Source organism: Bos grunniens, chromosome 16, assembly GCF_055505025.1.
Source record: "Bos grunniens cultivar Pamir isolate PY7600 chromosome 16, Bosgru_T2T1.0, whole genome shotgun sequence".
NCBI classification, from domain to species: domain Eukaryota; kingdom Metazoa; phylum Chordata; class Mammalia; order Artiodactyla; family Bovidae; genus Bos; species Bos grunniens.
This window is the reverse complement of record NC_141180.1, coordinates 53,426,965-53,452,449: the sequence shown is the minus strand read 5'-3', so window position 1 is coordinate 53,452,449 and position 25,485 is coordinate 53,426,965. Positions and strand designations below refer to the sequence as shown.

The 25,485-nt window shown below is 44.6% G+C and overlaps 1 long non-coding RNA gene and 1 pseudogene across 7 annotated transcripts in view; one reads left to right on the top strand and one right to left on the bottom strand.

The window, feature by feature from the left end:
- The window catches only part of LOC147356848 (uncharacterized), a 66,354-nt gene extending 60,594 nt beyond the window's left edge, over positions 1-5,760 (top strand). For all 7 annotated transcript variants that reach the window (XR_015143567.1, XR_015143566.1, XR_015143564.1 and 4 more), the window contains one exon: positions 4,720-5,760. This is a non-coding gene — a long non-coding RNA (uncharacterized LOC147356848). The remainder of the gene's footprint in view (positions 1-4,719) is intronic.
- An 11,893-nt stretch (positions 5,761-17,653) lies between these two features.
- Positions 17,654-18,883, bottom strand: LOC147356847 (palmitoyltransferase ZDHHC4 pseudogene; annotated as a pseudogene).
- Positions 18,884-25,485: the final 6,602 nt, after the last annotated feature.

Sequence of the window (25,485 nt, the reverse complement as noted above, 5' to 3'; positions counted from 1 at the left end):
GTTCAAAGAACAACCAAATTGCCTGTTCCGTTTTTCTGGAAAAAGAAACAAAAAGCTGCCCAGAGATACTAGGATTTCCCAGAGGGTCCTGTGAAGGTCTTGGGCTCAGAGATCAGGGTCCCTGCCTCAAAGAAGCTCTCACCACAGAGGCCGTGTCAGTCATCATCCTTCGGTTTGCATTTGTTCATCTTAATCAAGAGCCAGAGTCCTTTGTGTCCAAGTGCGATGGAATGAATGTTTGTGTCCCTGAAATCTGTATGTTGAACTGCAATCCCCAGTGTGGTTTTAGGAGATGGGGCTTTTGGGAGGTGATTAGATCATGAGGGTGGAGCCCTCATGAATGGAATTAGTGCCCATATGAAAGAGGCTCCAGCCCCTTCCACCAAGTGAAGACTCAGCCAGAAGAACCTGAAAACCTTCACCTTGATCCTGGAGGTCCCAGCCTCCAAAACTGAGAAATAAATGTTTGTTGTTTAAGCCACTCAGTCTGTGCTACTTTTGTTATAGTAGCCTGAATGAATTAAGACATGGGGAAATCTAAACTGAAACATGCTTATCTAGGTCCTATTATTTGCTGTAAGAGCTTTACCATATTTGAGTTTCAGACCTGGGTACCGTATAGAGGTTATCTAGTCTGGTGTTTCCTCGTCCATCCATTCCATCTCTCTAATTTTTGACATATGAGTCTGCACTTCAGCTAAATGACTTGCTTAATATTTTAGCAGTCATATAAACACTCATATAAGCATGAATTGATTTTTATAAGAAAACCGTGGCCATAAAAGGAAAATTAATATTCCTCAAGTACATATTAAGATAAAGAACAGCAAGGGAGTTCCCTGGTGGCCCAGTGGTTAAGACTTTGCCTTCCCATGCAGGGGGTACAGTTTCAATCCCTGGTGGGGAGCTAAAATCCCACATGCCTCACAGCCAAAAAACTGAAACATGAAACAGAAGAAACATTGTAACAAATTCAATAAAGACTTTAAAAAATGGTCCACATTAAAAAAAAAAAAATTAGCATAAAAATAAAAGCACCTAGTACAGCAACTTTACTTTGCATGCGTGGAAGTGTTGTGAATTGCCCTAAATCTCTACGAGTGGCAGAGCTGAATTTAGCTGGATCTGTTTCCTCTCTGGCACGTGGCCATGGCGGAAAGGAACAGTCTGGTTAAAGCGGGAGGTCTTATGCTTTGGGACGGTCTTTGACAAAGTTGTGAACATGGCAATGCCTAGCTTTGCTTCTTAACACTTTTCCTTCTGTTGCCAAGTGCAAAAGCCAAAGAAGGCCTCGGGAAGGAGCGGGGTTGGGATGGGGGTGTAGGCTATCTCTGGATGGCATCTTTTAAGGCAGTCACTTCCAAGGCGTTTTGAATGCCCACTGTTGGCAGTGAAATGTGTTGCGTGTGCACTCCCAGCAGATGCACACTCATTTATTTGTAATTTTGTACGTGCATTACAGTACCAACACATCATGCATAAAAATTCAGAAAAGACATATTAAAGATAATGCAAGCAATATTTTAAAATGCTTTGTTAATTGCTATGGTTTCTCTACTATCATTCGCTAATATCTCAGGCACCATTTACGCTTATGATTAGGTTCATTACCAACAGTAAATGTAAAGCTACATTTCAAATTGTCTTCTGGGTAATTTAAAAACTTTCTGGCTGATGTGTGAGATCTGATTATATTGTTGTTGCTAACAATGTGTCAGGGTTGCCTTTTTCTTGGTATTCATATTCTTGGTCTTGCATTATTACATCAACCCATATTTTCTTTTTAGATTAAAAAAAATGGCTTCCCTCATGGCTCAGCTGGTAAAGAATCCGCCTGCAATGCAGGAGACCTGGGTTCGATCCCCGGGTTGGGAAGATCCCCTGGAGAAGGGACAGGCTACCCACTCCAGTATTCTAGCCAGAAGAATTCCATGGACTGTATAGTATGGGGTTACAAAGAGTCGGACACGACTGAGCAACTTTCACTGTTACAAAGAGTCGGACACGACTGAGCAACTTTCACTATCCCCTTTTTGGGGTGGTTAGTTAAAAATTAGATCTGTTGTGTAATTCCACTGACTTAGGTTTGTATGGAGTAGGTCACGTGGTGCTGCCACAAATGAAATTGCCACTGTCCCACCAATGTCTACATGCTCCCAGGATCCCTGGAGACCCTCAGTGATGTGTAATCATCACTAATGAGCGGACCTGGTGAAGGTGTGAAAGTCGTTGCTTATATGAATATTAATAGATCTTATTTTTGTGTTTATTTATATAAAAATAAATAGGTGGATGATTTAATATTTTCTTCCTTCACCCTCTGGGTCATCTTTTGCAGCCCACAAAATCTAGAGATCGCAAGTGCAGACATATAATCCATATGCTCCAGCATGGCACACGAAGCCCGTCATGGTGCGGCCTCAGTTCATATGCAGTGACAACTGTACTATTTGGCCCCATCTGTGGCTTTTCCACGAGAATGTGAACTTTGATGGTGGGAGTCCTAGTCATCCTTGTATTTTCAAAGCACAGCTCATGCCACAGGCCACAGACAGCAGATTCTTGGTTTTCAAAGCAAAAATGCTATCATGAAGGGTCGTGGGCTTCTGGCCTTTTGGGCTGGGCCTGCAAGAACCCTTTGCACACCCCAGACTGTGGGGCCTGGTTCTCCTGGGAGAGGTCTCCATAGACTGCTCCAGGAGCCTGGGCCCTGGCTCTGGCTGGCCTGGCAGGAGCTGATGGGCCATTTGGTGCCTGTGGACAGAACAGCGCTGAACAGAGGGGGCAGCCTGCAGACCTTGCAGCATATTTTCTTAGCCTCTGCCTTCCTGGCATCATCCCTACTAGATGATCTGTCCCCAGGCAGCGCTATGGTGACACCCTCTCCCCTTTGAGGCCTTTCTGGGCCTCCTGGGGTATTTTAGGAGACTGAGGTAGAAAGCCAGATGGCTCCACCCACTCTCCCAACCCAGCTTCTGTTTCAGGGCCTGGGAAGTGATAAGCTATTTTAAGAGTGGAAGTAGGGGCAGAATTTTACCTGGATCCTGGAGCTGGGGCACCCCATGTGTTGTAGTGGGCAAATATGAGTGTTCTGGCAATGGGATATCTTTGGATTTTGTGTGCTACTTCATCTCTTGTGTGTCCCCCTGACCCTCTCAGTTTTCCTGTAATGATGGGGGCTGGTGGGGTGAAGGTGACCCCTATGAACCCTGCCGACTTGAGTTCCCATGATGCTGAACAGACCTCAGAGGGAGCCTTGTCCTCAGGGCATTAGCCTGTGAAGTGTGCAGAAATGGCAGGCCAGGAACATATTTAGCTGATTTATCCCATAAACCAAGATGCGTAAACTCTCACTGTTTTTGTCAGGTTCGGGGCCGGGCTTATCTCAGCCTTAGGAGGGCTGAAGTACTTCCCTGAATAGGCATTGATACCTCAGCTTCTAGAGTGATTCTCTTTGAGGAGAAATGTGTTCTTTTCTGGATGTACCCCAAGGCTTTCAAGATCTTAGTTCCCCAACCAGGGATTGAACTGACCCTCGGCAGGGAAAGCACGGAGTCCTAACCACTGGACCGCCAGGTTTGGAGGCCTGAGGTTGGGCCATGAATCCACAAGCACTCTGGGGAGCAGAGCGAGCCCTCACCAAAGCGGGCTGCGGACTCTAGCGCTTTAGGAGTCTCATGAGTTTGGACTTGATGATATCCTACAGCTTCCCAAGCACCTTTGGATGCGTTGTTACTTCCGTAAACATTTATTGAATGCAAAACGCCAGAGATGCAAGACAGAGGTGATACCTGCCCTCAGGTATCACCTTTTTCATTCGGTCACTACAGTAACTGTGACACAGGCCGGGCGGGAGGCCTGGCCTCATTTTACCACAAGGAAACTGAGGTTTGGAGATACAAAGCAGCCTGGGCAGGGCTAGAAGCTAGCCTTCAGGGTCAAAATTCAGTCCAACCTACGCTTTTCACATCCGTGTCTCTCGAGATCCATGCATGGCAGATCAGGGTCGAATCGCTGGGTCATGTGTGATGGTCAGTTATTTTAACCCTTTCAGCCTCAGTTCCATCATTTATAAAAGGAGTTAATAGTAATACCTACCCCCTTGGGTTATTTTGCCAATGAGATAAGGTTTGTAACCGTTCAGCTCAACATTTGAATATAGTAAGCACTTAATAAGTAGCAGTTATTACTATGATTGGGCTTCCCTGGTGGCTCAGATAGTAAAGAATCTGCCTGCAGTGCAGGAGACCTGGGTTCCATCCCTGGGTTGGGAAGATCCCCTGGAGAATGGAATGGCGACCCTCTCCAGTATTCTGGCCTGGAGAATTCCATGGTTAGAGGAGCCTGGCGGACTACAGTCCATGGGGTCGCAGAGTCAGACACAACTGAACGACTAAGCACACAGCATATTACTATGATTATTATTGTGAGACTTGGCTGACTCTGGGTTTGGAGATACTAGGGGTGAGCCCAGGAGACTATACTGTACCATCAAACAATTGTCCAGCATTCAACACCCACGTCACTGAAACCCTTCAAAACTCACAGGATGTGCCTGTTTACTAAAGTTGATGACTTTCTTTGTTGACTGCGATTTATGTGAGGGAAGCAAAGCAGCCTTCTAATTAGTATTAGTGTTATTCCTGATTATGACAATGATGATAACAGCTTTACTACTACTACTAATTGGTGTTATTATTCTTATTACACTTTCCCTAGGTATCACCCGTGGGCTTCCCTGGTGTCACAGTGGTAAAGAATCTACTTGCCAACGCAGGACCCCTGGATTCCATCTCTGGGTTGCAAAGATCCCCTGAAGAAGCAAATGGAAACCCACCCCAGTATTCTTGCCTGGGAAATCCCAGGATCAGAGGAGCCTGGTGGGCTACAGTCCATGGGGTCACAGAGAATTGGACCCTACTTAGCAACTAAACCATCACCAAGTATCACCTGTACCTCTCAGGGAGAAGAACACTGAAGTTCATAAGGACCAGATTAGCTTTATCTAATGTTTTTGTTCAGGGGTCTTTGATTCTGAACTTCTGTCACTCATGTGACATTTTTTCTGTCAGTCATCTTTATACTCTGGTAGGAAGTGGGCCTCTCTTTACTCCTGTCTTGGGGAAAGAACCTTGTGAGGCAGATGATAAACCCTAGGAAGGTAAAGTTAACAACAAAAACATTGAGGAGCCCTAGTGCAGGATTTACAATAGGGAAACATGTTCTTAATAACCAAGGATTCTCACAAAGAAGGCAAGTTATCAAATTAACATCCTGAAGACAGGTATTCTTAATTGACTGTAGTGATTTTGAGGCAGATACAGAAAGAAAATCATGGTGTAAATATTAAGGCTATACTTTATTTACGGAGAAGGCAATGGCACTCCACTCCAGTACTCTTTCCTGGAAAATCCCATGGATGGAGGAGCCTGGTAGGCTGCAGTCCATGAGGTCGCTAAGAGTCGGACACAACTGAGCGACTTCACTTTGACTTTTCACTTTCATGCATTGGAGAAGGAAATGGCAACCCACTCCAGTATTCTTGCCTGGAGAATCCCAGGGACGGGGGAGCCTGGTGGGCTGCCATCTGTGGGGTTGCACAGAATCAGACACGACTGAAGTGACTTAGCAGCAGCAGCATACTTTATTTAAGACATTTAAAAAATTTTATTTTTAATTGAAGGACAAGTGGGTTCCCTTACCCTACTGCTCTCCACCTGGGTGCCCTTTTCCAATAAAATCTCTTGCTTTTTCAGCACATGTGTTGTCTCGAACAATTCATTTCCGAGTGTTAGACAAGAGCCCAGTGTTGGGCCCTGGAAGGGGTCCCCCTTCCTGCAACAAATGGCGACTCTGGCGGGGACTCTTCTTTGCTGCGACTGACATCCTGACCACTCGGGGTACTCAGGGGCCAGCTTGCCTGCCAATGGACCAGACCCAGTGGCTGCAACTGGGACCCTTTTGTCTATGGTCTCCTCCTGACATGGACAACTGGCCAGAGTGCCCCAACTGGGTAAGGAACAAGAGACTTTTTTTGACCTCTCTCCCCTTCCCTCTCTCTTTCCTCTCCTTAACACTTCCTAACCTTCCCCTTTTTTCCTAATCCCCTAGTTCTGGACGCAGGAATCAGGTCAAAGGGCCTCAGCCTGAGATGAGGATTGGAGACTGATCACCTCCTCTTGGCAAAGAACTCAAATTCTGGGTTTCCCTGGTAGCTCAGTTGGTAAAGAATACACCTGCAATGCCGGAGGCCCTGGTTCAATCCCTGGGTCGGGAAGATCCCCTGGAGAAAGGATAGGCTACCCACTCCAGTATTCTTGGGCTTCCCTTGTGGCTCAGCTGGTAAAGAATCTGCCTGCAATGTGGGAGACCTGGGTTCGATCCCTGGGTTGGGAAGATCCCCTGGAGAAGGGAAAGGCTACCCACTCCAGTATTCTGGCCTGGAGAATTCCATGGACTGTATAGTCCATGGCGCCGCAAAGAGTCAGACAGAACTGAGCGACTTTCATGTTCAAGTGCTTTACAATATTGTGTTGGTTTCTGCCATACATCAACAGGAACCTGATGTGGACCATTTTTAAGATCTTTATTGAGTTTGTTACCATATTGCTTCTGTTGTTTTTTTAGGTTCTGTTTTTTTGGGGCCTTGAGGCATGTGGGATCTTAGTTCCCCAACTGGAGACTGAACCCACACCCCCTGCATTGGAAGGTGAAATTTTAACCACTGGACTGCCAGAGAAGTGCCATAAAGCTGTACTTTAAACAGACCCAAGGAATGTGAGGAAACCCATTAGCACCTTTATATGGGGATTGACCAAGGGGATGACTGACGCCCTGCCTGGGAAAGAGCAGGGCATTGGTTACCTGCTTGGCCAGGGGGTCAGGGAGGGACTAGCTCTTCCTGCTGCCTGCACAGCTCATCCCCATCGAATTGTCTCTTATTTTTTTGGCCTCTCACCTTGGGCCCTTGCTGCAGGAACCATGATTTCAATCAACATAATACATGGGCTGATTGATCCCTGCTGGTAAATTCTATTTTTATAAAGGTACGTGATACAAACTAGAAAGAGGGATATGCTGAGTTACATGCAAAATCTTTTAGAAAAAATCGAACCTCTTATTGTACTTTATATCCTTCTTTTCATTTTACCCGCTATGTTCCTTCTTTCCAACTCTAGGTGTTTAGCTTAGTCGTATTTATGTGTAATTTTTCTCATGGGGACAGAGGATGTGGGGCTTGGGGTGTATATAAATAGGCCAGGACTTCTGTTTCTTTCCCCGGTTTTGTGCTGCTTTAATTTTAAGGCTTAAATCAAGGTTAAGTTGGAAGTATATTTAAGCCATAAAACATTTGCTCCAGACTAAGGGTTCAAATTTTTCTGGAACCATTTAATTTCAGCCATATTTTTCTCCGCATAAACCATCCATTGCTGAATTGTTCTCATGTCTTGGTCTTGCTAATGCAAGTGCCTGTTGTGGGGTGTGAAGCAGTCATTTGTTTCTGCTGTGCTAGTTCATTGCAATGATGATGAAGTAGAGTTTTGTCTAGTTTTAATCCTGTGTTGGTTCCACGCTAACCCTGAAACGTGAATCCAAGCTCTTGTTCACTAAACCAAAGAATAGAATCCATGGACATGCAGACACTTGCACAGGCAAAGTTTTATTTCAGAGAGTAAAGGTACAAAGCTCTCAGCATGGAGACTGAGAGGGGGAAAATTGTCCCAAAACAGTGAGAATCACAACAGTTTATATCTTTGCCAACACTGACCTGTTCATTTTTGGTTGGTTTAGGGGTCCGGATGTATGCAATCCCTGACCGGTGGGTTTAAAAGTCATCATGCATAGTTTGTCAATTTTGTGGCCTTTTTTGATCTCTCAGTCCTTGAGTTTTCCTAAGACATTGAGTCTCCATCCCCCGACCTTTTCTGTGACCTCAGGCCATTGTTTAAGGACCAGATGCATATCTTAGTGTTGATGGCTCACCTAGTGTTTTCTTTCTTGATGAGTTGGACAGCAGTTACTGATTGTCTTGTCTTGGGTTTGAGTGTTGTATGGCCTCCAGGCCAGGGAGGCATTCCTCTGAATGCCAGGAAAACTGGAACAACGAGTATGGTTATAGTTTAATGAAGTGAGACGCTTGTGTAAGAAAATAGGTGGAAATTTGAATGGTATTTTTAAAAGAAGAAAGCGAGGCCTTAACCCTACACTGACTACTTAATACTTTTCTGACCCGAGAAGGTCAACAGAGAGGAAGCGTCCCTTGCTTATCACTCTAGTTCCAAGATTAGTGGTTTTCAACCCTAGCAGCACATGAAAATCACCTGAGAGCTTTGGACAACACCTGTGCCTGGGCCTTCCCTCCAAAAATGCTTATTTAATTGGCCTGGAATGGGCTCAGGCTTTGATTCTTTCCCAGCTGGTTCTGATGCACTGTGACAGTTAAGAATCACTTCTAATCATAATCATTTTCAGATAATTCTCCAAGACTCAGCTCAGTCTGGCTTCCCCTGAGAAGCTTTTTCTGACACCCGCTCCTCACAAACCTCAGCTCAGAGCTTTTCCTCTCTGCTCTCAGAGGTACCGAATCTCTCTGTGTGTCTTGTTCTTGGTACTTATCTCCCTTCTATTATAGTTTATTTAATAAATAAATTAGTTAAATTTATTTATAATTTCCTCAGATCAGATACCATATATTTTTAAATCTTTGAGATTCCTGCACTTATTACATTTCTGGGCATGTCTGCATGAAATCAATATTTGTTCAGTGAGTGAATGAATGAAACTGTTATCGAGGCTTGCCCCAGAATCACACTCCTGCCCCTCCCTTGAACAGAAACCAGTTACTCTTATCTAAGTTTTAGGAGGAAGCTGCAAAGAGAAAAAAAACAAGAACTGGTTAGAGCCAACTGGGTCCAAGATGGTGGAAGATTTGACTTCCACTTGAGCCTTATTATATGCTCATTGTAATACGTTAGCATGTTATGACACACCCACCAGCACCATGCTCATTGACAGTTGCCATGACAACAACTGGAAAAGCCCATACAAGGACTGAAAAGGAGAGTTGCATCAATTCCGGGTCCAAACCACACCCCTGTTCTTGGATAACTCATGACTATTCCTCCCACAAATCCTTTCCTTTTACTTCAATCCTCCTACATATGTGATGTCTCCATACGAACTGGGTTGAGAAGTTGATTTGTGAACAAAGTTCCCACTTCTCCATTTTTTTGGCCATTGAATAAAGCTTGTGCTGTTCCAGTCTCAGCATCTGTTTTGTTATTGGCTACTTGAATCCTATTGGAAAAACAGCCTCCCTCTCTGGCCAGGCTAGGACCTCTACACAGGTCCAGTTGGCCAATTTGGTAACAAAACTACACATAGATCGACCAAGAAGTCACTGCAGTCAATTTGCAAGCTAAGTTTTCCTACAGTTGTACCCTTAGATCTATACTGATGGTGTCTTTTTTTTTTTGGACTATTCTCAGGATGAGCCCGCAGGCTTCAATATGTTGTAGAGATATCTAGTCCTGGAATCTTCTAATCAGAGTTTAAAAATATTAGGTTGTTTAAAACTCTGGAGAGATCAGAAGAGAATGCTGATGTCTTGAGCTGCTCACCACACAGAGCCTTTGAGGTATTTATTCACTTCCTTGGTTGTTCTGAGGAATCAAGCTGTTCCTAGGTCCTGCATGGAACATGTGTTAAGGCAGTCATCACCTTCCTTACCATGATATATGCAACACGTCTCAAAATTTCTTTGAAACCCCAAACTAGAAGCCTGCTCTCATAGCCTGGGAGAGATTCTGACATTGAAAGGGGTGCAAATGAGTAGAATGTTTGCAAATTGCTTAGGATACTAAGCTCTTCTCCAAAGGAACCTCATTTTCAATAGGAAAACTGCTAGGGTACCTTGTTTAAGAATATGTGTTGTCTGCAGGATCATTCCAGGTATAATTTTCAAAAAGCCTTTTTAGAATGAGCCACTTGAAAGTAAACTACTTGCATACAGGGGCTTTGTTCTGCTCATCTCTGTATCTTCAGACCATACAGAGATTCTTGGCCCATAGGAGACATTCTGTATACTAAACTGATAGATAAATGAATGGAGATGAAGTTCTTTTAGCTTGGTTTTAGACCCCTGCTGCAACAAGCAGAATTCTGAGTTGGGAAAGAGGACCATAGACATTCACAGACACTTTCATTTCTTGCGACAGGTTTGGTTTTACCCCAATTGAGACTGAGAAACTTGTGGACAATACTGAACTGTCACCAACATTCCTCACCACCCTTAAATAAAGACCCAAACTGAAGAGATGATATTAGTGCCTGAGGTTTCCTCAGGCTTAATTTCTGGGGAGAAGTGAACCAGAACACTTGCTGGTTTTTCAGCCTTTGTGTATTATATCCTGCTCTGCAGCGAGCATCCGTCCTATCGAGTGACTGGGGCACAGCACACAGCCTTGACCTTCTCCAACCAGACTTAGCTCAGGATTCAGGCTGGTTATTGCTTTTTCTGCAATCTGCTGTTTAGGTCATATTTACCATAAGAGTTAACTTTACTGGAAATGATGGAGCAGGACCAAGGTCAGTCTCTGCCATTGAAACGAGGCCTTGGAAACAGTCATTAAGAATCTAGAGCTACACTGTCCAGTGTGGTCAGCACCAGCCAGCATGTGGTTATTGAAGTTGAAATTAATGCAAATTAAATGCCACTAAAATTCAGTTTCTCAGTCATACTAGGCCCCATCTCACATGCTCAAGTGACCTGAGCAGCCATATGTGGCTAGTGACTACCGTATTGGACAGCACAGAGCAGAATGTTTCCTTTACTGTAGAAAGTTCTGTTGGCTAGTGCTAGTCTAGAGTGTCCAGAGACCACGGTTGGGAACCCAGTCGATGAGCAGGAAGCCTATTCCCTAGGGTGACTCAACAACAGCTGCCCCTGTCACATCTCCTCTAGCACTGTTTACTATTATTATTTTTTCCAAATGTTGCTCAAAGATTCACTATGGCTGGGAAATGATTTCTCAGGTTCTATAGTTGGAAAGATTGAAGGCAGGAGGAATAGGGGGCATCCGAGAATAAGATGGTTGGATGGCATCACTGAATCAATGGACATGGGTTTGAGTAAACTCCGGGAGACAGTGAAGGACAGGGAAGCCTGGCATGCTGCAGTGCCATGGGGTCGCAAAGAGTTGGACACGAGTTAGCAACTGAACAGCAACAACAATACTTGTTAACATAGAGACAGCCTTGTATAGGGGTATAAAAGAACATCCCTACTGGTAAAGAGATTATATTAGATTGAACCATATGAAATAGCTTTTTTTTCTTGTAGGTCAGAAAGGGCTAAATATCAATTTCATGGGGTTCAACCTAAGTCAAGGGAAAGAGTGGTGGAGAGTCAAGGGCAGAATGGGCATCTGTGGCTTGTGTTCCTTTTTTCGTTATGGGTTGGCGATAATACAGGTAGTTTTAACTTGGCAATGGGTGGTTGGCTGAAAGCCTGCTTCTTCCTTGCCTGCTGCTGCTGCATAAAGAGAGGCTTATGTGTGTTCGTAGTGAATAGTCATGGAAGAGTTAGAATGTATTAGTGGTAAGAAACAGAAAACCCAGCTTCATAGATACTGTTTTCCTAACAAGCAGCCTGGATGTGGTAGCTCTAGAGCTGGATGAGCAGTTCCATGACCTCAAGGGCTCTGAGCTGGAGTCTCTGCTTATTCTGCTGGCCTTCTCCTTCCGGTTTACTGGATGGCTGCAGCAGCTCCAGGCATCACATCCCTGTGAAATGATGTCCAAAGGCAGGAACCGAGAGTGGGCTCAGGGGTGGGCAGGACAGCGAGTGAACTCTCTGCCTGGACCTCTTTTCCCTTCAGGGAGCAAAATCTTTCCCAGAAATACACCTCCCCAGCAGATTTTCTCTTCGTCTTAGCCACCAGAGTTTGTTATGAATCCACTCATTAAATAATCTGGAAAAGGGAAGTGTGTTTATTAATCTTAGTTTAAACCAGTTATGATTCATGGCCTGAAACTGGGCGTATTTCCAAGCAAGCTAAATTGAGACTCCGTCAGCCAGGAAGAAGGAATAGAGAAAATGGACCATGGGTGGATAAGTCATACTGTTTCCTCCAAGTTATCAAGATGCTTTCCGTTGGTAAATGACTGTTGAGAACATCTTTTATTTTCACCTGCTGGATATCCACTGGGCCTCCTTCAGTGGCACTCACTGGTTTTCCTCCGGCTGTGGAGGGAGGGGGAAGGGACCCTTTCCCAAAATTCTGCAAGTGGGAACATGATCTGAGGATAAATTTCAGGACTTCTGTTTGAACTGTTAGGAAAAGACATGTTCTACTTACCCTGGAGTCTGAGAAGATAGCATGCCAGTTAAAACTGTTGGTGGTGAATTTGCCTGCCTGCCTGAATGCATGAATGATACACGTGCTAACACAATGAATGCCACTTGACTACTTTTTTTTTTTTTGATTGCAGTGCATGACTTGCGGGATCTTAGTTCCCTGACCGGGGCTGGACCCACACCCTTAGTAGTGAAAGTATAGTGTCCTAACTATTGGACTGCCAGAAGATTCCCATGAATGGCACACAGTGCTAACACAGAGGAAAGAAAAATGGAAAGACAGTGAGAAGCTTGGTCCAAATGGAATTGAGCCCCTGTATGCAGTCGCACAGAGTCGGACACGACTGAAGCGACTTAGTAGTAGCAGTGGCAGCATGCAGTTATGACTGATTTATACTGAGACTACTCAGTTATGTGACCTAATAAATCTGTCACCTACCCCCGCCCCCCCACCCCCGCTGCCACTCCCCCGGTCATTTTTTTCACAGGAGCTAATTTGAATTGTGAAAGATTCCAGCTAGGTGTCAGTCTCTAGCCATGAAGTGTTACAAGTGATAGACTTTATTATTTATTTGTTTTTATGTTTTGAGTTTTTAGCTGTCAGGCATGTGGGATCTTAGTTTCCTCACCAGGGATTGAACGTGTACCACTCACTTTGAAAAGCTAAGTCTTAACCGCTGGACTGCCAGGGAAGTGCCCAAGTGATAGACTTTAAAATTAGTACCATCTAAGGTAGAATGGAAGGTCAGGCGGGATCTGACTACCCCTAGCTGAGAAGTTAGCTATCTTTGTTATGCTCTAACAAGGCATCTAGTTAAATTGCTGCCCATTCTTTCTTGGAACACAGAGCGTGTGCCATTTGAGACTGGAATCATTAAAGTCCTTGTAGAACGTCTTAGCCTGTGGAATGTGTTGGCTGCTTCTTAAAGTGCTCAGTGAGTTTTTTATGAGAAAGAGACAAGCTTCTTTCAAAGTTGGTCCATCTAGAAGTAGAAAAAGAGGAAAAAAATGTCGATAAAAAAGGTCTTTTCTGCCTTTCATAACTGAGAGCCAGGTGAAGTTATACCTTGTAAGGGTGGAAGAGGTGAGTTCTCTGCCTTATGATGAAGTTTGTCCCAGCAAAAGCAGGAAGACTAGAAACAGAACAGAACAGAAGACTAAAACCAGGAAGCAGCCTGAGCTTGATTGCAGCTCATCCTCATGGTCATCAAAAGACATCATGGTGGAGTGAAAATACGAGCCACGGGGTGGGAGAAGATACTACAGCATATATAACTGACAAAGAGCCCATATCTGGAGCAAATAAGCAAATAAGAGACAAACCAATAGAAAAGTGGGCAGGACTGATCAACAGGCCTTCACAAAAGGGACTATCCAAATAAACATGAGAAAATGCTCAACCTCATCTGTCATGAGAGAAATGCAATGAAAACAAATAGGAGATCCCACTATAGGTTCTGCCGGAACAGCTACAATAAAGAAGACAGATCATACCCATGTTGTTGAGGAACTGTTGGAGCCCACAGACACTTCTGGTAGGAATGTAAATAGGTGGTTTGGAAAAACATGGTATTATCCATTAGAATTGAATGTGTGCGTATCCTATTACCAAACAGTTCCACTCCTAGATATATGAGTGCATATATACCAAAAGGTGCAACAATATTCTTAGCAGCATTGTTTGTAACAGTCCCAAAGTGGAAAACTTTCAACGCCTATCAACAGCGAATGGGTAAATAATTGCAATGAACTCTATAGTCCAATGAACACGATCACACTATTGCCAGCGTCACCAGGAGGACTAAATCTGGTAGATATAATTTTGAGTGAAGAAGCTTGACATAACACATCCTGTAGGGTTCCATTTATGTAAGCTTTGAAATAAGCAAAAACAACCTACGGCGTTAGAAATGAGGCGAATGGAGACCCTGGGAAAATGGGAGGAGGTCTGATTGGGATGGCACACAAGGGGCTTCTGAGAGCCCTGATGTCCTATTTCTTGACCTGGCACTGGTTACACTGGTGTGCTCACTTTGTGATCATTCATGTGTGATTTCAGCATTTCTCTGTCAATAACATTAAAAAAAAATCTTCTAATCATAGGCTATGGAAGAAGAGAGATGGTTGTGAGAGTACAAATCAATGATTCATTAAAATAATAATTATCCCCTGGCTGCGGTTGAGAGGCAGCTTCGCTGAATCTTCCCTTTCCAGGCTCCGGTTTGGAATTTTACTGATGCAGATGAGAAAGTGGAGGCCATTAAGCTGAGAAGGAGGGAAGAGCCCTCAAGCTGCTGCTAAGAAACCAAACTCCCAAGCCAGAGTTTAGATTAAGGACAATATCTCTTGCTTTGGTTAATATTCCATGAAATGACCAAATGCAAATTGAAAGAGTAGTAAGTAGTGAGCTTCTGAGGGATTTATTTTGCTGGAGAAATCTCAGCATGGCCAAGGGGGCTTGTGATTGCTCAGCCCTGAGGCAAGCCCAAATTCTGCAACCTGCGCCATCTGGAAGTGAGTCCTCCCCAGTGTCTCTCCTCAGATGGGAATGGGGGACAACGGGCAGAGGGGATTCTCTCAGAGCAGAACCGGGGTTGTCAGATGGTCTGGCAAGGACCCCACTCACTGCTAGCCCACGAGTCCTTACTGTTTTTGTCCAGCAGAACACAGTAAAGGCTGCTTATCAGGGCCTGTTTCCCCTTCTCATTTCCAAATGAGACATTTATTGTATTATCCTATTTTCTTTTCACTGTTGTTTACAAGAACACTGCTGTATACGTTGGGAGTATTTATGTCTGTCATTTAGTCTGAAGGATGTCAAACTCTACGTGCTATATCCAGACCTCATTCAGAGGAACCCACATAACTTAAGAGAGCCTGGTCTTGGACCTGGGTATAAAAATGGCATAATTTGGATTGTTTATGACTGGAGAGGGTGTGATTTAATTTTTAGATGCGTGTGGTTTGGTTATACTATGTTAGGGATATAGATTATATTATATAGAAAATGGATTATAGAAATTGTACAAATGGAAAGAAGGTTGTATAGGAATAATAAGAGGGTAGGGATGCATTGTAGAATACATTTGTTATTTTTGCCTTCCTAGGAATCAATTTCCTCTTCCTAGGTAATAGCGCGCTGATTTTCTTTTGAAGAACTGCCCTCTTCTCAGTTCTCAGACTATGTGGTTTATCCTTTTCTCTTGACCACAGTGGTTGATTCAGAGATAGCCCCATGACTGAGGTCAGGGCCCAGCCATGAGATTCAATTTCTGAACTTTTGAGAATCTCCTGGGAGAAAGAAGCTTCCTTTGCACTGGTGGTGTTACAGTGATAGGATGTGAGCTTGGAGCCATCGGAGGACTGTTCTGCATTGCATGAGGAGTGTCTGCCTAAATGTAGCCAGTAGAGATGAAACCAGGGCAGGAGATGGAGAGAGGCCAAGTTTGATGTCCTCAATCAAGCTCTGATGACAGTTACTCTCCTGTACTTTTTCACTGTATGAGCCACAAATATGAGATACTTTGCCTGCGACCGTGTGATTCAGTTTCTGAAACTTGCAACTGAAAATCCTGTAGTTACAATCAGCTATGGGAAATGCATATGCTATGCTATGCTAAGTCACTTCAGTCGTGTCTGACTCTGTGTGACCCCATAGACGGCAGCCCACCAGGCTTCCCCGTTCCTGGGATTGTCCAGGCAAGAACACTGGAGTAGGTTGCCATTTCCTTCTCCAATGCATGAAAGTGAAAAGAGAAAGTGAAGTCGCTCAGTCGTGTCTGATTCTTAGCGACCCCATGGACTGCAGCCTACCAGGCTCCTCTGTCCATGGGATTTTCCAGGCAAGAGTACTGGAGTGGGGTGTGCTTTGGGTTTGTTTGGTGCTCTGCACCCTTTGTTAACTGAAAGGGAGGAGAGTGACTTTAACTGAAACAACTATCTTTCAGGAATTAATGCAGTAAAGGGAAGACCTAGTTGAATATGTTCCTCTGTTTCTTTGGTTTGGCATCCAAGGCCTGAGAGGACTTTCATGTCAGCGTGTCACTGGCATACTGCTTGGTACTATGAACCGCCCTTCTCCCCTCCTCCCAGGTGAATGACATCCGGCCCCCCACAGTCCAGGTCCCCATCCTGAACTTCAGCTGAGACAGTCCATCGGGGCATGCTTGTCACAGTGATGGTGGCATGTTCTGCCCCACACATGCATGTGTGACAGCAGCGTGTTCCACACATGTTGGGGGGGTTGGGGGTGTAGGTTTGCCAGCCATGACCATGAAACCTAGGATGACATGAGACATGGCAAGACTAACGCTCAAGGTTAGGGATCTGTGGGCTAATGCACAAGGGATAAACAGTGAGACTAAGGAATGAGGGCTCCCAGGGCAGTGAGTGGAAGGAGCCAAAGGCCAAGTAGAAGAGGTATCAGAATTAGGAGCCGGGAAGCAGAGAACAAGAGTCAGGAGCCAGCAAGACTGAAAAGACAGGAGGGAGGGCTTCTCCGAGGAGACACTGGGCAGGCTGGCCATGTCCCAGGGGATGGCGTTCGTGTTGCTCAGGGCTACTGTCAGAGGTCCGAGGGGAGGCACAGCAGATTCATTTGACAGTTACCTCTCCTGCATTTTCTATTAAGAATTTTGTTTCTTCAGGCTATGCTATGCTAAGTCACTTCAGTCGTGTCCGACTCTGTGTGACCCCATAGACGGGCAGCCCACCAGGCTCCCCCGTCCCTGGGATTCTCCAGGCAAGAACACTGGAGTGGGTTGCCATTTCCTTATCCAATGCATGAAAGTGAAAAGTAAAAGTGAAGTTGCTCAGTCATATCTGACTCTTAGCAACCCATGGACTGCAGCCTACCAGGCTCCTCTGTCCTGATACAAATTGAAAGGTTTAAACTTAAGAAAAAAAAGAATTTCATATCTTTAAATAAGCTTATTTACAAAATAGAAATAGACCCACAGACATAGAAAACAAACTTATGGTTACCAAAGGGGAAAGCAGGGGAGGAATAAATTAGGATGAATTAAAATACACACACACACACACATAGATCCAACAAGGTCCTAGTGTTTAGCACAGGAACTATACTCAATATTTTGTAATAACTTGTAAGGGAAAAGAATCTGAAAAAGAATGTGTGTATATATATACACATACATATATATATATATATATATAGTGGCTCAGACAGTAAAGAGATCCCCTGGAGAAGGGAATGGCTACCCACTCCAGTATTCTTTTTTTTTAGAAAGTATCCATATGTATAAATAAATGTATACTGTATTTAAAAGCCAGCACCACTCTTCCCATCCCTATTTCTTCTTTCTCTCATAATGTGCAGCGGCAGGTAGAAAGATCTCTCGCAGGTTGCTGCAGTGCCCATGGGAGTGGATGTGCTGGTAAGCCTGGGACTCTGCTGATGGGGGCCTGGCCATATGGCGGCAGTGCTGGCACCAGGCTCGGTCGTCTTTGTACCGCTTGTTAGTGGTCTGGTTGGTGGCAGCCAGGTACAGACAGAAGCATAGGTAGCCCCCCAAGAGGAAGCTCAGCACCACGACAAAGCCTACCAGGAAGAGGATCCTTGGGAAGGTCAGGAACAGGTACTGAATAAGGAAGACAGGGTCAACAACCTACAAGTGTCCGAGGTCATCAGTGTAAGTCTCTAGGTACAAGTCTGACATCACCACCGGCTGGACGAGGAACATGGTGCTCACCACGGCCATGGTGGTGGCTGAGACTGTCAGCATCAAGAGGTAGGAGAGGAAATACCAGGCGTTCCAGGCCCCGATGCAGTTTTTCACTCACACACAGTGATGGTCAAACTGGTACACACACAAGTTACACACTTGGTGCTTGGACTGCGCTGGTTTCCTTAAATCACAAGTAGGGCACCTCCTGTTCTTTGGGAACATCATTTCATCGAATGCATAAACTTAAAGGAACAGTAATTTGTTTGCTTTTGTTATGGTACCAGGGTTGGTTACACAACTAAGGGCAAAAAAAAAAACAAAACAGGTTTACAATCAGCAGTAGATAAGGCAGAAAAATGTAATACAAAAACTCCAGCTCTTGACAGAGGCCGAATATCTCCCAGGTATATTTGGTATAAACCATCCCTTGCAAGGTGAGATGCAGGATAACGAAGGTGTAGTTTCTTGTATGGAAGAGGTGATGAAGCACTCTTAGCATGGCTCTCTGAAGACATTTGGGAATTATATATGAAGATATCTGTGCTCCTCTGCTGATTAGGCCTTGCAAGTAATGGGTTTTTGAGCCGATGCAGATCATCACAAAACCAACCAGCACCAAAGCCAGGTAGAGCAAGAAGAGAACCAGAGAGTCCATCCTGGGGATATTTCTTTTGTCTGGATAGCTTTCAGCCAGCAGCTCTGGCATTCCTCCTCCAAACGTTCACAGAGAACTCAAACGGCGTCTCCTCTTGCACAGCGCCGTGCGCCTGGCACAACTGGTAGCACCCAAAGCTACAGGAGACATGGTTCCCCTAGGGGGCTGGATCTGGCGCCGGGATCTGTCAACAACCAGCTGCCTCGGGCCGGCACCTCCAGGGCATGTCCCCAGACCCACTCCAGTATTCTTGCCTGGAGAATTCTATGGACAGAGGAGACTGGTGGGCTACAGTGCATGGGATCACAAAGAATCGGACACGACTGAGTGACTTTCACCCATTTACTCCCTCCCTCATATATAACTGGGCTTCCCTGGTGGCTCAGATGGTAAAGCGTCTGCCTCTAATGTGGGAGACCTGAGTTTGACCCCTGGGTCGGGAAGATCCCCTGGAGAAGGAAATGGCAACTCAATCCAGTACTCTTGCCTGGAAAGTTCCATGGACATAGGTGCCTGGTAGGCTGCAGTCCATGGGGTCGCAAAGAGTCGGACACAACTGAGCGACTGAACAAAGTTGATTTACAATGTTTGAGGTATATAGCAAAGTGAATCACATATTCTTTTTCAGATTTTTTTCCATTATAGGTTATTACAAGATATTGAATATAGTTCCCTGTGCTGTACAGTAGGTCCTTGTTGTTTATTTTATATATAGTACTGTGTATCTGTTAATTCCAAATTTCCAATTTATCCCTCCTCCCACCTTCCCCTTTGGTAACCATATGTTTATTTTTGATGTATGTGAGAGTATGACGTCATCTTAGCTCTATTGTACCTGCAAAGATCCTATTTCCTAATAAGATCACATTTTCAGGTACTGGGTACAGTTCCCTTTGGGCTTCTCAGGTGGCTCAGTGGTAAAGAATCCGTCTGCCAATGCAAGAGATCTGTGTTTGATCCTTGGGTCAGAAAGATCCCCAGGAGAAAGAAATGGCCCCCTGCTCTAGTATTCTTGCCTGGGAAATCCCATGGACAAAGGAGCCTGGAGGGCTACAGTCCATGGAGTCCCTAAAAGAGTCAGACACGACTGAGCGACTAAACAGCATGGTTCCCTTACAGGTCCTGGTTCAGTTGGAACTTCAGTGTATCTTTTTGGGAGACACAGTTGAACCTGCTGTTTGCAATGCCTGCTAAGCAAACAGTAGGTGACTAAAGTATTTGCTGACGAAATAAGTAAAAGGAATGACATGATTGGATATAAGATGTGCATGTGGTTTTTTGAGACTACTGTGGATCTGAAACGCTGGGTAGAGGAGTTCGGGCAATGCTCTAGGGTGGTAAAGCTTGTTGAGAAACACTGAGTTGATTTTATAGGGTCAAGCAAGGGAGAATTGTAGCTTATAGCTTGGGATTTAAGAATTCTAGATTTTCAGTCTATCTAAAGATATCACCAGACTTTTGTCCCTTGATTCTATTAAAAAAAAAAAAAAACCTGTTAAAAATACCAGTTGCCAGCTTGGAACACCCAAGTAGCAAGTCTGTGGACTCAGAACAGAGATTCTTTTTCTCGAGTTCGTGTCTTTGAAAGAAGCAGTAATGGACTCAAAAACATGTTGAGGAAAATAAACATGTTAAGACCAGTGCAAACGTGGTATCATTTTCTGTAACGGAAGAGTCTAAATATAGCCCCTATGATTATAGGTCATCACCATAGACAGCGGATTCCCCCGGAGCTTCCTCAAGTCTTTCACAAACACGACCTATTACATTTCTCACCTTTTCACAGCTTCATTAGAGGAGCTGATATTTTGGCTCACAAGTCGTACTGAATTTGCAGCGAACAAGTCCAGGCGGCTGGTGTCTTCTTAAATCCCCCACGCTGAGCCCTGTAGGCAGGCACAGGTGCTGTGTTGGCAGGTACTAATCAGCTGTAGACAGCATGCCTTGCCGCTTTGGTCTCTTTAGAAACGTGAAGCAGTCACAGACATCTAGCAGCCTATACTTCTGAACCCATCTTCTATGGGTTGAATTGTGTCCCCTAAAAAGACATGTTGAAATCTTAACCCCTAGGACCTCAGAATGGGACCTTATTTGGATATCAGATCTTTGTAGATGTAATCAAGTTAAAATGAAGCCATTATGGTGGGCCATAGTTCAACTTGACTGATGTCCTTATGGAAGAGGGGAATTTGGACCGGGACTAAATGAGGAAAAGGCCACATGAAGGTGGAGACATACAGGGAGCAGGTCATGTGATAACAGATGCAGAAACTGAAGGGCTCCAGCTCAAGCCAAGGAAAACCAAGGATCCTCAACAATTCCTGAACCTGGAAGAGGCAAGGAAGGGTTCTCCCCTTCCTTTTAAGGAAGCATGGCCCTGCTGACACCTTGATTTCGGACTTCTAGCTTCCAGAACTGTGAGAGAATGAATTGCTATTGGTTTAAACTACCTAGTTTGTAGTCCTTTGTCATGGCAGCCCTAGGAAATGAAAACATTTTTTCTTTCCCCAGTGTTTATCTGCCTTAAGATACATTTCTCTAGGTCATTGCACCCTGTTGGGTTAACTTAGCTAATTGTTTATTGCTAAGGTATTTGCAGTTGTTGCTATCATTGTGGGGGGTGCGTGGGGAGTTGCTGAGCACCATGTGCTCTGTGAAGGGACCCTGTGTGGCAGGTCACCCTCAGATGTGCTGACTAGGGAGACTTTAATGAAGGGAAACACAAAGGTGGACAGGGGCAAGGAAACTAACAAGGATGATGAAGGATGACTCCTACCAACTGCAGTTCGTAATGGAAGGTGCCATTACCACCCCTTAACCTAAATGAGTCAGGGAGGGACACTCCCCGGAGCCAGGGACGGCAGTAGCTGTGGCTATAGGAGGTGAATGTCTAAGAGGATCTGCATCGCAGGGAGGGAACCAGGGGATACACATCTGCTCATTCTCCTCTTCCATCCTCTGATACCTGTTTGCTTCACCCAACCAGAAGCTGGAGGGCAGCTGGCATGGAGCCTATAAAGGTCAGCTTTCCTGGGCTACAAAGAAGCATGAAGCAGTTTAGAGAGTGGGTTCTCAAGAAGAGATGGGGGCTGAGACTGTGCAGAGATCATGCCAGATGGGGGCAGGGAGTCAGTTCTCAGGAGCCTACCCTTCCCTCAGCTTCGATTTGCTTGTCCAAGGATATGCCTGGTATAAAAGTCCCCATTTTGATCCTATTTGCATTTTGGTGGCACCTATTTTTATGTGAGAAATAGCTGTCTCTGAATGCTAAGTTCTAATGCAGTTGCTTTTAAAGCTCAAGGGCGATGGGGGCAGAGGCAGAGGGAGAGAAACCTAACAAAAATGGGACAGATAATGGTGGATTGTTAGCTCGGAGGAAAGGATTGCCAGAAGGAGAATACTGACCAGGGATGAGGTTAGAAAGGAAAAAAAAAAAAAAATCCTGTGCTAAGGGGAAGAAGGTGAGCTAGATTCCAGTTAATAGAGAAAATGAGCTAGAGAAGGACATGAAAAGATGACCCGAATGCAATCCTGAGAGAAATCTTCAAGAGATTTCTGTCTGTGAGAATCAGGGAGAATGAAATTGTATCTTTCTTACCAGAATGTGGTGAGAAGGAGATGAGTCAGTGTAAGGAAGAGTGCTCCTTAGCTATGAAGCACTGTATACATTAAAAGTGTATAACAGCAGTCACTATATAACAGCCATCTAGTTGGGGGTACAAGGAGATGCCTGAGCAATTTCAGCTACCCTGATGGATTGTGTATGGCTAGTCATCATTTTCACCCACGATAAGCAATAGGGACTTCATTTCATCAACTAAAGTAGGGTAGATCTAAGAACAGAAGTCAGATAATTGAGAGGGAAAAGTCTGAAACTTCTGCTTTGCCAAACTCCTGCATTTGTTCCCTTCTTAATTCACCCCATGAAAGTCTCAAGGACTTGGTAGGTTTCAGTACCTAACTGACTGGCCAGTAGATGTTTCTGAATTTCTTCTGAGCAAGTGTATGGAGGAAAGCTAGGACCATACTTCCATTACTAAGGGGAGACGATGTTCAGTTTTTTTGATGTGGTCGTAATAACAGTAAGTAGGAATCTCTAAGAACTTTTGATTGTTGTTGTTGTTCAACCACTAAGTCATGTTCAGCACTTTGTAACCCCATGGACTGTAGCACGCGAGGCCTCCATGTTCCTTACCATCTCCCGGAATTTGCTCAAACTCATGTCCATTGAGTCAGTGATGCCATCCAGCCATCTCATCCTTTGTCATCCCCTTCCCCTCCTGCCTTCAGTCTTTCCAAGCATCAGGGTCTTATCCAATAGTTAGTTTTTTGCATCAGGTGGCTGAAGTATTGGAGTTTCAGTTTCAGCATCAGTCCTTCCAATGAATATTTGGGTTGATTTTCTTTAGGATTGACTGGTATGATCTCCTTGCAATCCAAGGGATTCTCAAGAGTCTTCTCCAGCACCACAATTCGAGAGCATCAAATCGTTGGCTCTCAGCCTTCTTTATGGTCCAACGCTCATATCTGTATCTGTGTTGCTGTTTAGTTGCTCAGTTGTGTTTGACTCTTTGCGACCCTATAGACTACAGTATACCAGGCTTCCCTGTCCTTCACTATCTCCCCGAGCTTGGTCAAATTTATGTCCATTGAGTTGGTGATGCCATCCAACCATCTCATCCTCTGTCATCGCCTTCTCCTCCTGCCTTCAATCCTTCCTAGCATTAGGGTCTTTTCTAATGAGTCAGCTTTTCCCATCAGGTGGCCAAAGTATTGGAGCTTCAGCTACAGCATCAGTCCTTCCAATGAATATTCAGGATCGATTTCTTTTAGGATTGACTGGTTTGATCTCCTTGAAGTCCAAGGGACTCTCAACAGTCTTCTCCAACACCACAGTTCAAACGTATCAATTCTTTGGCTCAGCTTTCTTTGTGGTCTAACTCTCACATCCATACATGACTACTGGAAAAACTATAGCTTTGACTAGATGGACCTTTGTCAGCAAAGTAATGTCTTTGCTTTTTAATATAGTATCTAAGTTGGTCATATCTTTTCTTCCAGGGAGAAAGCATCTTTTAATTTCATGGCTGCAGTCACCGACTGCAGTGATTTTGGAGCCCAAGAAAATAAAATCTGTCACTGTTTCCATTGTTTCCCAATCTATTTGTTGTGAAGTGATGGGACTGGATGCCATGATCTTAGTTTTCTGAATGTTGAGTTATAAGCCAACTTTTTCACTCTCCTCTTGCACCATCATTAAGAGACTCTTTAGTTCCTCTTTGCTTTCTGCCATCAGGGTGGTATCATCTGTATATCTCGAGGTTGTTGATATTTCTTCCCACAATCTTAATTTTAGCTTGTGATTCATCCACCCATTACCTTCAGTCCAGTCGCTCAATCGTGTCTGATGCTTTGTGACCCCACAGACCTCAGCATGCCAGGCCTCCCTGTCCATCACCAAATCCCAGAGTTTACTCAAACTCATGGACATTGAGTTGGTGATGCCAACTCAATGTTGGAATTCTCCATTACCTTGGAATTCTCCATTACCTTGGTTCTGCTCTAATTTAAGTACTTAACTCTTCTCTGAATTATTTCAGTAGGTTTTTGACATATTAAATTTCCAGTCCATTTTCTTAATTGTCAGATGAGTTATTTTCCTATAAACAGGTCAGACAGTTCTACCCCCTCAATATCTTCAGTGGCTCTTTCTTGGCCAAAGTATCTGGCTCAGTTCCTATCTGTAGCTTTAAGGCCCTCCAGGATTGAGCCCTTATCTGTCTTTTGAGCTTCCTCACCCACTATGCCCATCTCTGGCCCTGCACATGTCACACTGCACTCCTCACCCTTCCCTGAATTTGCCATTCAAACCTCTATGCTTTTTCTTTTGACCACACCATAAGGCATGTGGGATCTTAGTTCCCCACCCAGGGATTGAACCCATGCCCCCTGCCTTAGGAGCATGGAAGCTTAACTACCAGACCACCAGAGGAGTCATGAAAATCTCTGTTTTTATACTGTCTGTAGAATCTTCCTAGCTTCCATTCAAATCTAGATCTCCATATAGCCTTTCTTGGGCCACCTAATTGGAATCAATTATTCCTGACTTCATCTTTCCATAGTATTTTTCTTACTCCTCTCCTATAGTTCTTATTTTTACATTGCTTTATATTATAGCTAGTTGCCTTCTGTCCAGATTGTATGCTTCTCAAGGGCAGCCATTGAATCTTATTCCTTTCTGTGTCCATCCCTTAGAGCTTCACATGTAGTGTGTGTACATGCTCAGTCACTAAGTCGTGTTTGACTCTCGAAACTCTGTGGACTGTAACCTGCCAGGCTCCTCTATCCATGGGATTTCCCAGGCAAGAACACTGGACTGGGTTGCCATTTCCTCCTCCAGGGATAGAACCCCAGAATGGGACCCACAGTCTCCTCCATCTCCTGAATTGGCAGGGGGATTCTTTACCACTGAGCCACCTTCATACATAGTGTTAGTCAGTTAGTTCAGTCATGTCCGACTCTTTGCAACCCTATGGACTGCAGTATGCTAGGCTTCCCCATCCATCACCAACTCCCAGAGCTTCCCTCTCCCTCCCACCAACTCCCAACTCCCAAACTCATGTCCATCAAGTCGGTGATGCCATGCAACCATCTCATCCTCTGTCATCCCCTTCTCCTGCCTTCAATCATTCCCAGCATCAGGGTCTTTTCCAGTGAGTCAGTTCTTCCCATCAGGTGGCCAAAGTATTGGAGCTTCAACTTCAGCATCAGTCCTTCCAATGAAT